At 38.9% G+C, this 13,852-nt stretch overlaps 1 long non-coding RNA gene across 1 annotated transcript; it reads right to left on the bottom strand.

Moving 5' to 3' along the window:
• Positions 1–5,248: 5,248 nt before the first annotated feature.
• LOC135743746 (uncharacterized) lies at positions 5,249–9,299 on the bottom strand. Its single transcript, XR_010530574.2, has 4 exons — positions 8,737–9,299; positions 6,146–6,239; positions 5,916–6,048; positions 5,249–5,833 (listed from the first exon to the last, which is right to left on the bottom strand). It is a non-coding gene; the product is annotated as an uncharacterized lncRNA (long non-coding RNA).
• Between the last annotated feature and the right edge of the window lie 4,553 nt (positions 9,300–13,852).

The following is a 13,852-nucleotide window of genomic DNA, read 5'->3' as shown; positions in this document are numbered from 1 at the left end:
CCTACTGATTTTATGGATACTGAGGATTCGGACGTACTACTCTGTTTACGTGATGTTTCCCCTACTACATTTTCAGTAAGTAGGCGGTTTCGGACAATACTTAAGTACACGTTCCTCTGAATCTCGCGAGAAATAGTCCAAAATCCCGCTAATTCTCGCCTACCCTTTTACGTATACTGAGGTTTCGGACATACTATTCGTTCGCCTACTGCTTTTTGCCTACTATATAGTATGGCAGTATGCGATTTCGGATTCAGCCCTCGTGTATATTTATGTGTTACTTACCTCGAGTAATTGGAGGTGTGTGTTCATAATTAACCCTGCAACTATAAAGCCAAAGCTTGTGTCATGCAGAGGAGGTCATAGTTCATGTGGTCACGTGAGAGAACCCGAAAGCATGTCAGAAATTAAAACGTCTGTGAGTTCCTTGGGCGAGTTTACCAGGTTTCCCTGATGCATCCGTGCATGCTGTCTTTGTGGAGTTTACAAACTCACACTGTTCTTCCTACCTGCTCTCTTTGGGTCAGTGAGTTAAACATTTTGGCCCAAAACATTCTCTTACACCACATTGTGCACACATCCTCACAAACGCATACACGCATTTATTTAATTAACGCAGTTACTGAGCCTTTGTATTTTGATTTTGTCCTTAGATTTTTCTTTTGATTACCTGCGTGATCAACGAACTGGGCTTGTTTATTGTTGTTGTTTTTTCTTTTTGTGTGTTGTTATTTCTCTGAATTTGGCATTTATTGCCGATGTCAATGGGGAAAGCTTCATTATGTGAATTGTGTGTGAAGTTAACTCCACTATATATATTCTGAAATCGTCTACGAATTAAAATTGTGAAAAGAAAAAAATTGAAACGATCTGTGTTTTTTGTTTTATGTACGTAACCAGTGGTATATTTGAGTTATCCTGGGTTTAATTTATAAAATTTGACAGATTTGAAACTGTCTGGCGCCCGAACAAATATATTTAAGTTGTTGTTTTCAATCGTAATTCTCTGGTGAGTGGACAGTGGCTCCGCCTCTTGCACAGCACGACCCGGGTTCAATTCTTGCCTCAGGCACTTACATTTATTTTTTGTGTTAATTTTGGGTTTTTTTAACTGCCACTGTTACAAGTAACATAAAAAAAAGATTGATTATCTTTTGCTTCGCCATAGTGATTTGTTTTCTGTTTTTGACTAGCTTAATATGTTGGTACCTCAATTGGGTGGTAACAAGCCTGATGAGTATGTTTAGCCCTGACCCCTTTATCATAGAGTAAAACGAGCATACCAAATTGCCAATTATTTAATGATTGGATAGATTATATTGAACAGCCAAGAGGAATACCAAATTGTATCTGAATTCCAAATCTGGATTTGAATTCACACTGGTTTTGATAACACCCAACCAAAAAAAATCTGAATGAATTAATAATCTCTATTACAATTTGAATCAATTTATTAACTATAGTGATGATAAAATGAAGCTGATAGAACAAGTAAGACTTAATGATGGTACTGATTTGAAAATTGATAACTGTTTGCTTTTGTTCCTGGGGAGCTTGGCTAACCAAAACAGCTATTTCATGTTGTCTTGCACTTGTTGTTTTTTCTTTTTGTGTTCTGTTGTGTTCTACCTATCCTCAGGTCTGTGGTGGACAAAGCTGCTGCAAAGATGAAGGTGCAAACAGAACTAAGTCTATGCCAAAGTACTGACGGCCTAATGCTAAAACATACAAATTGCACCATTAGCTGACACTACACCACCGCACGACTATGCTTATGAAACTATGAATTAAAATGTCACAACACTTTGTTTTTACTTTACACCCTTTTTGTGATGTTTTTGGTAAGTGAGGGAGCTAGATTGTAATTGTATTTCTTTTATTGTTTTTCAGTGTTAGTTACAAATCATTAATCCTGAGTAGGCAGGAAGTTAGATAAATTTTGTTTTTATCTTTGTTTTCATCTTTAACTCTTGTGCATCAATTAAAAAAAGTTACACATAGGTTCACAGGGGACAAAAATGTCCATGTCCAAAAAGTGTCCTAAAAATATTATAGATTTATATTTTTTTTCCACTTTCACTGATGCCATTTTTTAACCAGCATCAGCTCTAATCACAATGACCAAACATTCATTAATTTTCATAATTTTAACCCTTTAAATGCTGGTTTGTTTACACAATGCCACTGCTGTTTTTTATGAAAAAAAAAACGACACCTCCTTTGCAGCGGTTGTAGTCTTGTGATTTCCAGTACAATATATATTTTTTCATTCAAACTGTTCACACACACACACACACACGCTCACACACACACACACGCACATTCTGGTTTCCATGTTTTGTGGGGACATTTCATAGACGTAATGCATTTTATACCATACAAACTGTACATTCTATTCCCCTTACATACCCAATTCCCTAACCCCAACCATCACAAAAATCCTTTCTACTACTTCACATTTTCAAGAAACATCATTCTGTTTGATTTATAAGCTTGTTTTCTCATGGGGACCTCAAAATGTCCCCACAAGGTCACAAAAATACTGCTATTCCTATCTTTGTGGGGACAATTGGTCACCACAACGTGATAATTACCAGGTACACACACACATACACATAAAATTTTCAGTACACACATACAAACCACACTCTGACATCCATACCAACACACCCACACAATTATAGCTTCATAATATATCTAATTGGCTCTATAATATGCATAAGCAGAAAACAACAATAAGGCGATTGCTTTATATGCCAAAACTGAAAAAAGGCACCATCTGGTCAATAATAGTAAAAATTTAAATTTTAAAGCCTTGCCAACCGAATGAAAGCCTGTTAATAAAGATTGCATAATTTTATAGTTGAATGTCACCGGGATTAAAAATTGCAGTTTTAAAGAGCACCAATTATGCTAATAAATTAGCACGTTAGCACGTTATTGTAATATCCCATAGTACATACATGTTATTAAAACTTTAATTAATGCATTGTGAGTCTTATAAATTGCTTACATACCTCACCGATTTCTGCATGTCTGGATAACGCTCGGTTTAGTTCCTGTCTCCGCCTCCCAAAATGTCTAGTGTATTCGGATTGGTCAGATGACTACTCAGCTGTTATTGGTCAACTGGGTTCGGCGTGTGTTTGAAGGGTTACTAGTAAACTTTATTATAAAATACTGCTTACATACTATATCACTGTGCAAACTATATGGAAACACCAAATGTAGCAGTTTATTAAAGAAAGTATTAATTGAAATGAATTGTAGCGATTCAGCGGGAGGAGGGGAATAAAGTTATTTGAAACACTATAAACCTCCGACTGTAATACTACGGGGATTCCCAAGGGAATCTTAGATTTTAGCTCAAAAGGGAATATTATGTATAACTAACTGTAATTAATTATACAAGTTTATCAGGTTTTACCTGGCGTAGCAGAATTAATAATAACAATTAATTAATATGTTCGTCCACCGAAGACATATATCCATAATCGTATATTAACGTCTAAGAAATGTTAATTTCATGGCCTTTAAAATTAACCTTCTTACTGATATACAGTGCTACTCGCAGCGTGTAGCTGGATCAAAAGGCAGAAATAGTGACTTTAATTTCGTGAGCATTGAACACAGAAACAATTCAATTGTGAAAATGCAAAACCGGTTTATTAACTACAAAACGAAGTACACACAACGACTAACTAAACATACACATATACAATAACATAAAACATAGATGAGAAAGAAAAGACTGAAAAGCTAGAGAGAGAATAAAAGATTGGCAAAAACACTATTGCTTAACATCTGCACAAACCATCGGAAAATCTCTAAGGATCGCCTTAATTTTCATAAGGGGTAAAGCTTAAACATCAGCGAGTAGAACAAGTTTAATACTTGCATTTGGCTCTTTATGATGTAGTACGACGTGTCTGGTGCGCGCGGGTGCGAGCAGAGAGAGAGAGAGAGAGATAATCCAGGTGTGCTCGTAAGTCCGTTTGGTTGTTCCGTATGGCGGAGTGTTCCGCGTAAATTGTCCGAACTCGAAGTGCAAAGTGCAAGCCAGGAAATTACTGTCCCGAAGAGTAGGACAGGGCTCAGAGAAAAGATGATGAATCCGAGGGACTCTGGGTGAGTCTCAGCGAGTTTCCAAACTGCGCTGACGGGTTACCTGAGTAACCGAGCGACTGAGCGCTCCTGGGTGATTGAGCGATTGAGCGCTGAGCAACTGAGCAACTGAGCGATAGGCCGTTTTGACCTTTCACGCGCCCAGCCCATTTTAGGTGAAATGACCAATGTGCGAAGTGAGCGATCGCGCGGGAAACAAGCCTTTGTTCTTTCAGACATCACATTTGCGTAAATGCCAAATGATAAAAGTTTGTTTCCATAACTCTTCAAATCGATATTAAATGACATTGATGCGGCTTATGGTAATATGATACATAGAAATGATTAGGAAATAAAGAGTGGATTAATTTGATACTAGACAAGACATGGGTTTAAGATCACGTTGAATAATAATTTCATACCTAAGATATGAACCATGCTACAGTGAACAAAATCTAACTAAAGTGTTAACACACAGTTACATCACACATACACGATCATGCAGTAAAGGGATATAAAATATATATACATTTAAACAGCTCATTGTGATCTTTAAATGTGGTTTCATCACAGACATATAGTCTGTGCCCCCTGCTGTGTCTCTGGCGGTCGTCATTCGATCGGCTCTGATGGAGCTCCTTTGAACCTCCTTTTACGACGGCATTTGTTTTAATTGTCGCCCACTTTACAGCCTTGATAGGTGATAGAGGAGACAGGGTTATCTAATTATCACAATTTTAGGGCTGTTGAAATCCAGATGCCAAATGGCCCCAATCTGACTCCGAGCCATTTGCTACAGAATGTTCTACATTATTTCACTATGGTAAAGTTTATTATGAAAGACTGCTTACTTAAAAGTGCTCTTTTTACTTATTAGGTTTTAAGGAGAATGTAACAGGTTCCAGGGCCTCTTACCTGCGTGATTCATCATCCAGGTTTTGCACAAATTGTCTAAATCCCTACACACAGAACATTTATTGTACCAACTATAAGCCTTTGAGGCGCAGGACTAGAGTAAGTTTTATTACATTTTTAAACCAATAACACTTAAGTATCATTATAGTAACACAGTACCCAAAAGAACAAAATATGTAACTTTAAAGAAAATATAGTAGTCCGTCAAAAGTTTTTTATTTATTACAAATATATATTTAAATGTTAAACAATATACAAATAAACATACTTTAGTAACCATATTGTGCTCTTGTTTCAAAAATTGTTCAATTCATTTCTTACAGCTATCTATTCAGATAAATGGCATATCAAAGCTTTGTCAGCTGGTGCTATCTAAGACGACACTATAAGGTTATCATCCTGTCGTGTGTTGTTCTCCAGATACGCTTGGAGCTTCCTGATCAGATCGGTCACAATTTTGGCTTTCGACGACCCCTGCACTGAAGATGGCATGCAATCACGTCCTCCTTTGAAGGTCTCTCAAACTGTGATGCCAGGTCCATTGGAATCGGGGTTTCCTTCAGCTTATCTTCAAATACCTCATCAAACACAAGCCTGATCACATCATCCACATAACTGTACAAATATTGCAGTCAATAAATCTTTTGTTTTGATCATTTATTTCCCTGCTTCATACATTAAGTTTTTAATTATGACTGTATTTGAAATAAAACATTACTTGTCATTTGTGTTTTGGGAACATAGCCTTGTACTTTTCCTCTCCTGCTTTTGTTACGGCTTGGTGACATTGTAATGGATGGCTGCAAGGTACAACCTGTAAAAATATAAGCAAGCATAAATTTATTGTAAAAGTAAATACTACTTTATTTAACACAGTTACTAAAATACTTAAATACCTGCATAGCATTCCAATAAATGAGAAAATCTATTTTTTTTGCTGCAAATCTGAAATCTCAGGCTACGGACAGCAAAGGCATCCACTGATGATGATGATGGAAACATTGTGAAACGATGCTACTGCGTGGGTTCCTATGATTATGCAGAGAAAAAAACTTTGTCATCATCAGTTATACATTTAAGACTGGTAGTGGTTTCACTAGCTAAATACATCATATGTGTTACACACCTTTGCTCCTCATATGCCAGTCTGACTCCTTGTACTGTGTGTAATGATGTTGCATGTTTGCATACAGTGTAGAAGGATGTGTCCAGCTGCGAATCTAAGATATAGACAAATAAAACAAACATGTATTCAGTCAAAAAGACATATTATAACAATAGAGTACCATGACTATAAATCGTTAGACTATTCATTAAAACGTTAATGTATTACATATTACATGGCCCAACATTAGCAACACACATTACGTGTTTACTTTGTTTCAAAATCTAAGAAAGCTTCAAGTAAATACAACAGTAAAATACATATAACTTTAAACAAATCATCTGTACTTAGAGTTTCTTGAGTTTGATCATGAGAACAAATTTTACCGGTAACAGTTTAGCTGGTAACTTAGCAAGTTTGTAAACATGTCTAAACCAACATCGATAAAAAAAACGATAGTCTGCATAATTCAACATACACGTGTGTAAATATGGTACGTTGTTTATGAAATACAGTATTACAACACAAAACAGTTCGCTTGCAAGCTTAGCTCTAGCTCTACACATAGATATATATCTAGGGATGGGTACCGAAACCCGGTATTAAACTGGCCCCGGGGCTAAATTATGAAAGACCGTAGTATCAGTAAGATCTGACGCTATCGGTTCTGCTATCGGTCCTGGAGAAAAAAATTAAAATAAATGTACTATGTATTCTTGCTTAATAATGTTTTCGTGCACATTTTATCTCACCAAACATTTCTAATTTGCGATTAAGACGTTTGTCTGTGAGACCTGCGAGATCTCTCATGCGCGCCGCGGAGGCTGGCTGTCTGTCAAACACAACCACAACAACGAGCGCGGCACACGCATAACAGCACGAAAACTACCGCTTAATACAAAGAGTGACGATGGCGGATAGAGCAAAACATTCAAAAGTGTGGTTATACTTCACTAGAGTTGATGCAGACAACGCTCGTTGTCATACAGGTAAGTGCAACAAGATGTTTGCATGTAAGGGCGGAAACACAAGCAATCTGTCAAAGCATCTTTCAAAAGTGTATTACGTGCAGAAAGAAGCTGTGTCCCAATTCAAGGGCTGCGACCTTCTAAGCATACAACCTTAAAAGGGGAGCACTCTGTCTTTCAAGGTGGCAGCCTCAGAAGTCCGCGAAGAGAACTGAAATGAGACAGTCTAACCCTCGGAGGACCTATAATTTGCGTCACCTGTTGCACGCACCCACCGCGCCTGTCAGCAGGACACAGCGGAGACGTTTCTGACTTATTTAAATAAATATGGAATCAGAAAAATATTCATTTATTTTAGAAAATATGACACGTTGATGTAGATTAAACTATTCAACAATATATAATTAATTAATCAACCTTAGAAATACGCAACATAAACAGAATAATATTAACACAAGTCACAGCCTCAAGTCGCGCTGCTGTGACGCAATCGGTCTTAAAATACGTCCTTAGAAGGTCGCAGCCTGCAAAATTCAACCATCATCTCTGGTGGTTGCCGCATCAACGTCAGTCATGTATGCTAAAATCATGTTGAATCAACATTGTTCACGTCATTTAAAATAAATGTACAATCTCCCTAATTGGTTTGCTTTCCTTACGTTGAAATTCTGTTGATTTCTTTTGGGGAAATGCTGAACGTTATGCATTCAACATATTTTCTACTTCTTTTAAAAATCCCAAATAAAGAAAAATCAGCATGTAAACATTTATTTAGCCTAAATATCCTATTTAGAGTATTTTTTCTGCAGCTTTCACGCTGGTGCATTAATAAATATATGTATAATATTTAGAAATGATATCCAGAAATTAATTTGTAATAATGAAATGCAGACACATAATTAACTTAATCATGTGAACATAGGTGCGTGATCAAATGTTAACCAGTGTTGGGGAAAGTTACTTTTAAAAGTAATGCATTACAAAATTAAGTTACTCCCAAAAAAAGTAACTAATTGCATTACTTAGTTACTTTTCATGGAAAGTAATGCTTACGTTACTTTTAGTTACTTTTGCGTTACTTTTTCTTGGCTAAAGCTTGATCTCTTTCAGGCCTTGCAGGTGTTTTTATGACTGAAAAGTTCTGCCTTCAGAAATTGCATATTTCATCACAAAAATGTTTAGCTCTGGCCTGCCATCTCAGTTTCTGACTCAAACTGTTTCCACACAGGCACAGAGAGTGAATACGTTTAGTTTAATTCAGTACATATTTTTTAATCAAATTAATTAATATAAAAAAGTAACTTGAGTTACTTTTTTGAAAAAGTAACTCAAATATTAATGTGTACATTTAAAAAGTAATGCGTTACTTTACTCGTTACTTCAGAAAAGTAATATTATTACGTAACTCAAGTTACTTGTAATGCGTTACCCCCAACACTGATGTTAACATTGGCCAAAGTACCGATAAGAATACCGTTAAAGCACCGGACCGTTAAGCAGTACCGGTAAGAGTAGTAATACCGTTAAAACCTTAACGATACCCATCCCTATATATATCTGAGCTCTACACGCACATTATGTTAATCTCCGGTTACCGGTTACGTAATGTACAGTAAAAGGCAAATAATAAACGTGAATACTTACAGCCTGTGATCCAGAAGTGCACAGTAATCCAACTTTCAGGAGGAGACGTCCAGCTTCGGTTCATGAGAAGCAGTTATTGTGAAAACTCCGTGAACAACTTCTGACTGGATTTTTCCGGAACCGTATTAAACATGATGTCCTCTGTGGAAGTCCATAAAGTGCTATTTTGCCCTCGCATCTAAAGAGACAGCGTCTACTCGAGAGATTTAATCGCTTAAACGATGAAACAAGAGTTTGCAAACAGAGTCAAAGCAGGGACTCCCAACCTCCGCCATTTTAGCTCTCTTCTGACTCGGCGCTCCCCACCCTCGTCTTTGAGGGCGTACCCAAGCAAAGCAGAGAGGGCTGAACTATGATAATGTTGGTCTTATCTACGTCACTAATCCCAGGAAGTAAACTGTTGCCTACAATCCGAGTGTTTTTTGTAGTCCTCGAACGTTAGAGACGATAACTCGCGTCATCGTTTTCTTTGAGGTATGTACTTTTTGAATATCGTTAGCATGTACTAATACACACTTACACACAAAATGATGTTTAAAAACGTGTATCCCATAATAGGTGCTCTTTAATGGGTTTCAATGGGGACATTTTTGTCCTAAAGGTCCTGAGAGGAAGTATTTTGTGTACCTAGTAGAAAATAGATTTTTTAAAGGAAATGAAGGTGAAATATTAAAATTCCAATAAAAATGCACACCTGTGGCAAATTTTATGCAGTTAGCATTAACGCAGGCAAAGTTATCAAAAAACAAAACTGAAAAAGACAAAAATGTCCTCAAGGATGCACAGGTCCTGGTGTCTTTTTTAGATATAAAATCCAGGGGACAAATTGTCTAGCTCGGCCGCACAACTGGGGACAATGTAAAGATGTGAAATATACTATATAATACACATAGACACATATTACGAAACACAGATATGAGAGCACAACTTCACCTCAACTACTACGCTAAAGAGTGTCTCAGATAGCGCCCCTGGTGACCGGAAAAGCTAGGGTTTCCTCTGAGAACGAAGATCCATTATTGCACAGCCACTGGAATTATAATCTTTGCCCTAAAGTTACACACATCACCATTATATTATTAAATATTTTGACTACTGATATACTACATTACTGAATTGTTACTGCTGTATTACACTACTGTTGTATCTCTCTACCTGCACTGAGAACATCTTTAATTAATCAATATATATATAGTACTGATCAAGATGATGGACTTATTTTACTTGATATATATTTTTTCTGCATTATCTTTAGTAATGATAAGTTTTACACCTTTTAAAGTTACTGAATTTGATTTCACATGTGTCTTTCTTTTTCTTAATTACAAATAATGAGATGTTAATTGTTTTTGAATATACTCACTAAAACAAACTGAATGGTGAGAATGGTGCCATTTTGGGAAGGTTTTTGGTTCTTGTTCCCTTAAGGGAGTGAGTGCTGCATCTTAACTGCGTCTGTGTTAGGATCTGCATGGAACTTTTGATCCATTAAAAGCTCTTAGCTAGGGTAACATCATGTGCGACAACATTCTGCTGCAGCACTCTCATTATGTGATGGTTTTCTTAAAAGTATCCCCTCATGTTGGATGGACTTTGAAGTCCATGAGGGGGGAATATAGTAGTTTTTGTTGGATATATTACTGATCATATACTGTATTAATATTATATTAGGCCTAAGGCCTATTGTTTCTACAAAAGGCTATAAGACACCCAGTTAAACTTTCGTTTTATGAGAAAAGGTCGAAATTACGATAAACAAGAGGACGTCATTTTAGATTAGTTAACTTTCGTTTTCTCAGTTAACTTTCGTTTCCTAATTAAAAGAGACCAGGTGCGATCCTGCCACTATACCCCAATTGTTCTCGCCATGATTATTATGAGAAACTAGGTCAAAACAACCGACAAACAAGAGTACGTCATTTTAAGATTTGAGGAGCAGTCCAGCTGTAATTTGCTATATTAATAATAAGCTACCTCTGCAAGCTAGGCCAAGGCCATGAGAACCAATAAGCTGAATATATAATTTTAGATATGAGGAAGGATTCAGCTGCACTTTTGCTACATCAAACAAATAAAATTAATTGTGGCAGACCGAGACCAATTAGAAGAGTATACGTCATCTCAGATAAGAATTGTTTGATCTTACTGTATAAAAATGGAGTCAGATGTTGGGAGGGCAGATGATCTTTGAGCACCTCTTTGAGGGGTGTTGATTGTCTCACTTTGTTGGCTCGAGCGAATAAAGTAATTTTTGTTTGGCACCTGGAACCTTTGTCTCCTGAGTATTTTTTCTTATGAAGATTTAAGCTAAGACTTTTTGCCACAACAGTAGCCTGGCCGGGGTCTCAACATAACACTGGATTCAGCCTGCCCGAACTGAAGGCACGAATCGTTGACCGAAAATGCATGAAGATCCCCTATCCTCTTAATAGAAGCCAATGCGAGGAGCAGGGGCGTTGCTAGACATAAAGCTCTACTGGGGCACAGGCCCCCCATTTTTTTTTTATTACTTTTTCTTGAAAGCCTGCGGTGTGCAAGATACAATTTCCTTTGCTTAACCCACTATTTCAACATTGCAACAAGTACTGGGAAAGACAAACATTTATTTAAAAATATTTAAGTATCATCTTCATATATACATATATACAACATAATTAACATGTCTTAAGGCATAAAATGTTTGGAAATAATGGCTGGAGAGAAAAAAATGTTATGCACATTTGCATTTTACATAACAATGATTAATAACTTCTTTTTTATTTTTAAGAATATTTTCATTTTATGACTACTAAAAAATCTATCTTAGTTACTGCTAACTGATTATGTAATGACCTAGAGCTAGTGAACTAAATATTAATTTCATATCTGAAAATACAGAACAGTATAACACAGTTTTTGTATGTGAACAATGCAATTTTATAGACTATTGACAGAGGTTTTCCTGAAATTTTCCCTCTAATGTTTAAGCCCTGACAGGGTAGGATGTTATGTGTCTTTACTCCCTTAAATTCATCATCTCTTATTTTTCCTTCCCCTTTCCTGCTTTGCACAAAACATTTCTGATGTCCATCACATGCGTCAATGAGATTTTCATTATTATTTAGAAACTTACTTTAGTCTCGCCATGTTTTCATAAACCAACTCAATCGCGTGTACTTTGTATGCGGCTGCGCACGGCAAAACAGTCGCGTGCACGCCTCAATTCATGTCCGCGTCCGCGCACCCATTCATGTCCGTGCGCGGACGCGGACATGAATTGAGGCGTGCACGCGTCAGTGCGACTGTTGCGTCGCTTTTTCAAACGTGAATTGGGTAACTACATTGCATATAGATCCGTTTTGCCGCGATTGTCTTTGTAAAGGAATAAACTAGTTAACTGCTCAAATGTAAACTTGAGATTTACACAGGGGCACAAAAGATTTACACTGGGGCACGTGCCCCAGTAAAAGGGGTCTAGCGACGCCCCTGGCGAGGAGCATCAGAGTTTTCATAGTGAGAAACTTAATACTCACCATCCGCAGAGGCTTGAAAGGGGCGTCCTGCAGGGGTTTCAGCACCATGGACAGATCCCAAGGAGGAATAGAGGGAGTGTGTGAAGGATTCAGCCTTCGTGACAGTGGTCGCGCTGCAGCAGTGGTGTTAGATACCACCTGGGGTAAATCACCTAGAACCTCCGCGCCCCGTCCAGAGACCACACATGGAGGTTCCACAAATCGGGACGCGGGTGCCATAATGTGCCCACTTCTTGAGACAGAACGTCGCTCTTCAGGGGAATCTGCCAGGGAGGGGCTGTCGCAAGGAGGGTGAGCTCTGGAAACCAACTCCTGGTGGCCCAATATGGAGCAACTAAAAGAATACTCTCCTCGTCCTCTCTGACTTTGCACAAAGTCTGCACAATGAGGCTCACTGGGGGAAATGCGTATTTGCGAAGACCTCTCGGCCAGCTGTGTGCCAATGCATACACGCCGAGTGTTCCCTCGTTTAGTGAATAAAATAGGTGACAGTGGGTTGTTTCTGGAGATGCAAACAGATCTATCTGTGCTCTGCCAAAATGGTTCCAGCAGCTGAACCGACTGAGGGTGGAGTCGCCATTCGCCTGGGCGCGCTGCTCGTGAAAGCGCGTCTGCCGCTGTGTTGAGCGACCCCGGGATGTGAATGGCATGAAGAGACCTCAGATTCTTCTGACTCCAAAGGAGGAGATGCCGGGCGAGATGCGACAGGTGACGAGAGCGCACACCGCCTTGGTAATTGATATACGCAACAGTCGCAATGTTGTCGGTGCGAACTAATACATCTTTGCCTCGCAACTCGCTGCTGAAGCAGACAAGCGCAAGATAAACAGCCCACAACTCTAGGCAATTTATATGCCAGTGCAGCTGAGGTGATGTCCAAACTCCTGAAGCTGCAAGCTCGCCGTACGTGGCTCCCATTCCGTGTTGGAGGCATCTGTGCATACTATTGCATGTCTGGATACCTGTCTCAGTCCCCCCCCTGCCCTGAGAAACGCTGGGTCTGACAACGGGGTGAAAGTGAGACGGCATTTCGGTGAAAGCCGGTGAGCCACGCTCTCCTTGGGACTCGGTCGTGAAGCCAATGCTGAAGCGGCCTCATATGGAGCAAACCGAGCGGTGTCACAGCCGCAGCTGCTGCCATATGCCCCAGGAGTTCCTGAAATTGTTTCCTGTAAACGTATTCAAGCAAGCCAGAATCGACTGAGCGCGCGCCTCCATGAGACGTGCTGTGAGATTGACCGAAGACAATTCCATACCGAGAAAAGAGATCCTCTGTGTATGGAAAAGTTTGCTCTTTTCCCGATTGACCTGAAGACCGAGACGGGCGAGATGTTTGAGCACACAATCTATGTGAGTGCAAAGCATTTGACGCGACTGTGCTATAATGAGCCAATTGTCGAGATATGCCAAGATGCGAACACCGCTCTCTCTGAGGGGTTTTAAAGCCACCTCCGCGACTTTCGTGAAGACGCTGGGAGAGAGAGAGCCTAAACGGTAAGACTTTGTACTGATAAGCCCGTCCCTCGATCGCAAAGCACAGAAACGAGACATGAAAGTACGCGTCCTTCAGGTCGATGGCTGCAAACCAATCCTGTGGGCGAATG

Source organism: Paramisgurnus dabryanus, chromosome 2, assembly GCF_030506205.2.
Source record: "Paramisgurnus dabryanus chromosome 2, PD_genome_1.1, whole genome shotgun sequence".
NCBI classification, from domain to species: Eukaryota; Metazoa; Chordata; class Actinopteri; order Cypriniformes; family Cobitidae; genus Paramisgurnus; species Paramisgurnus dabryanus.
The sequence above is the reverse complement of the archived record's forward strand: the minus strand, read 5'-3'. Positions and strand labels throughout refer to the sequence as shown.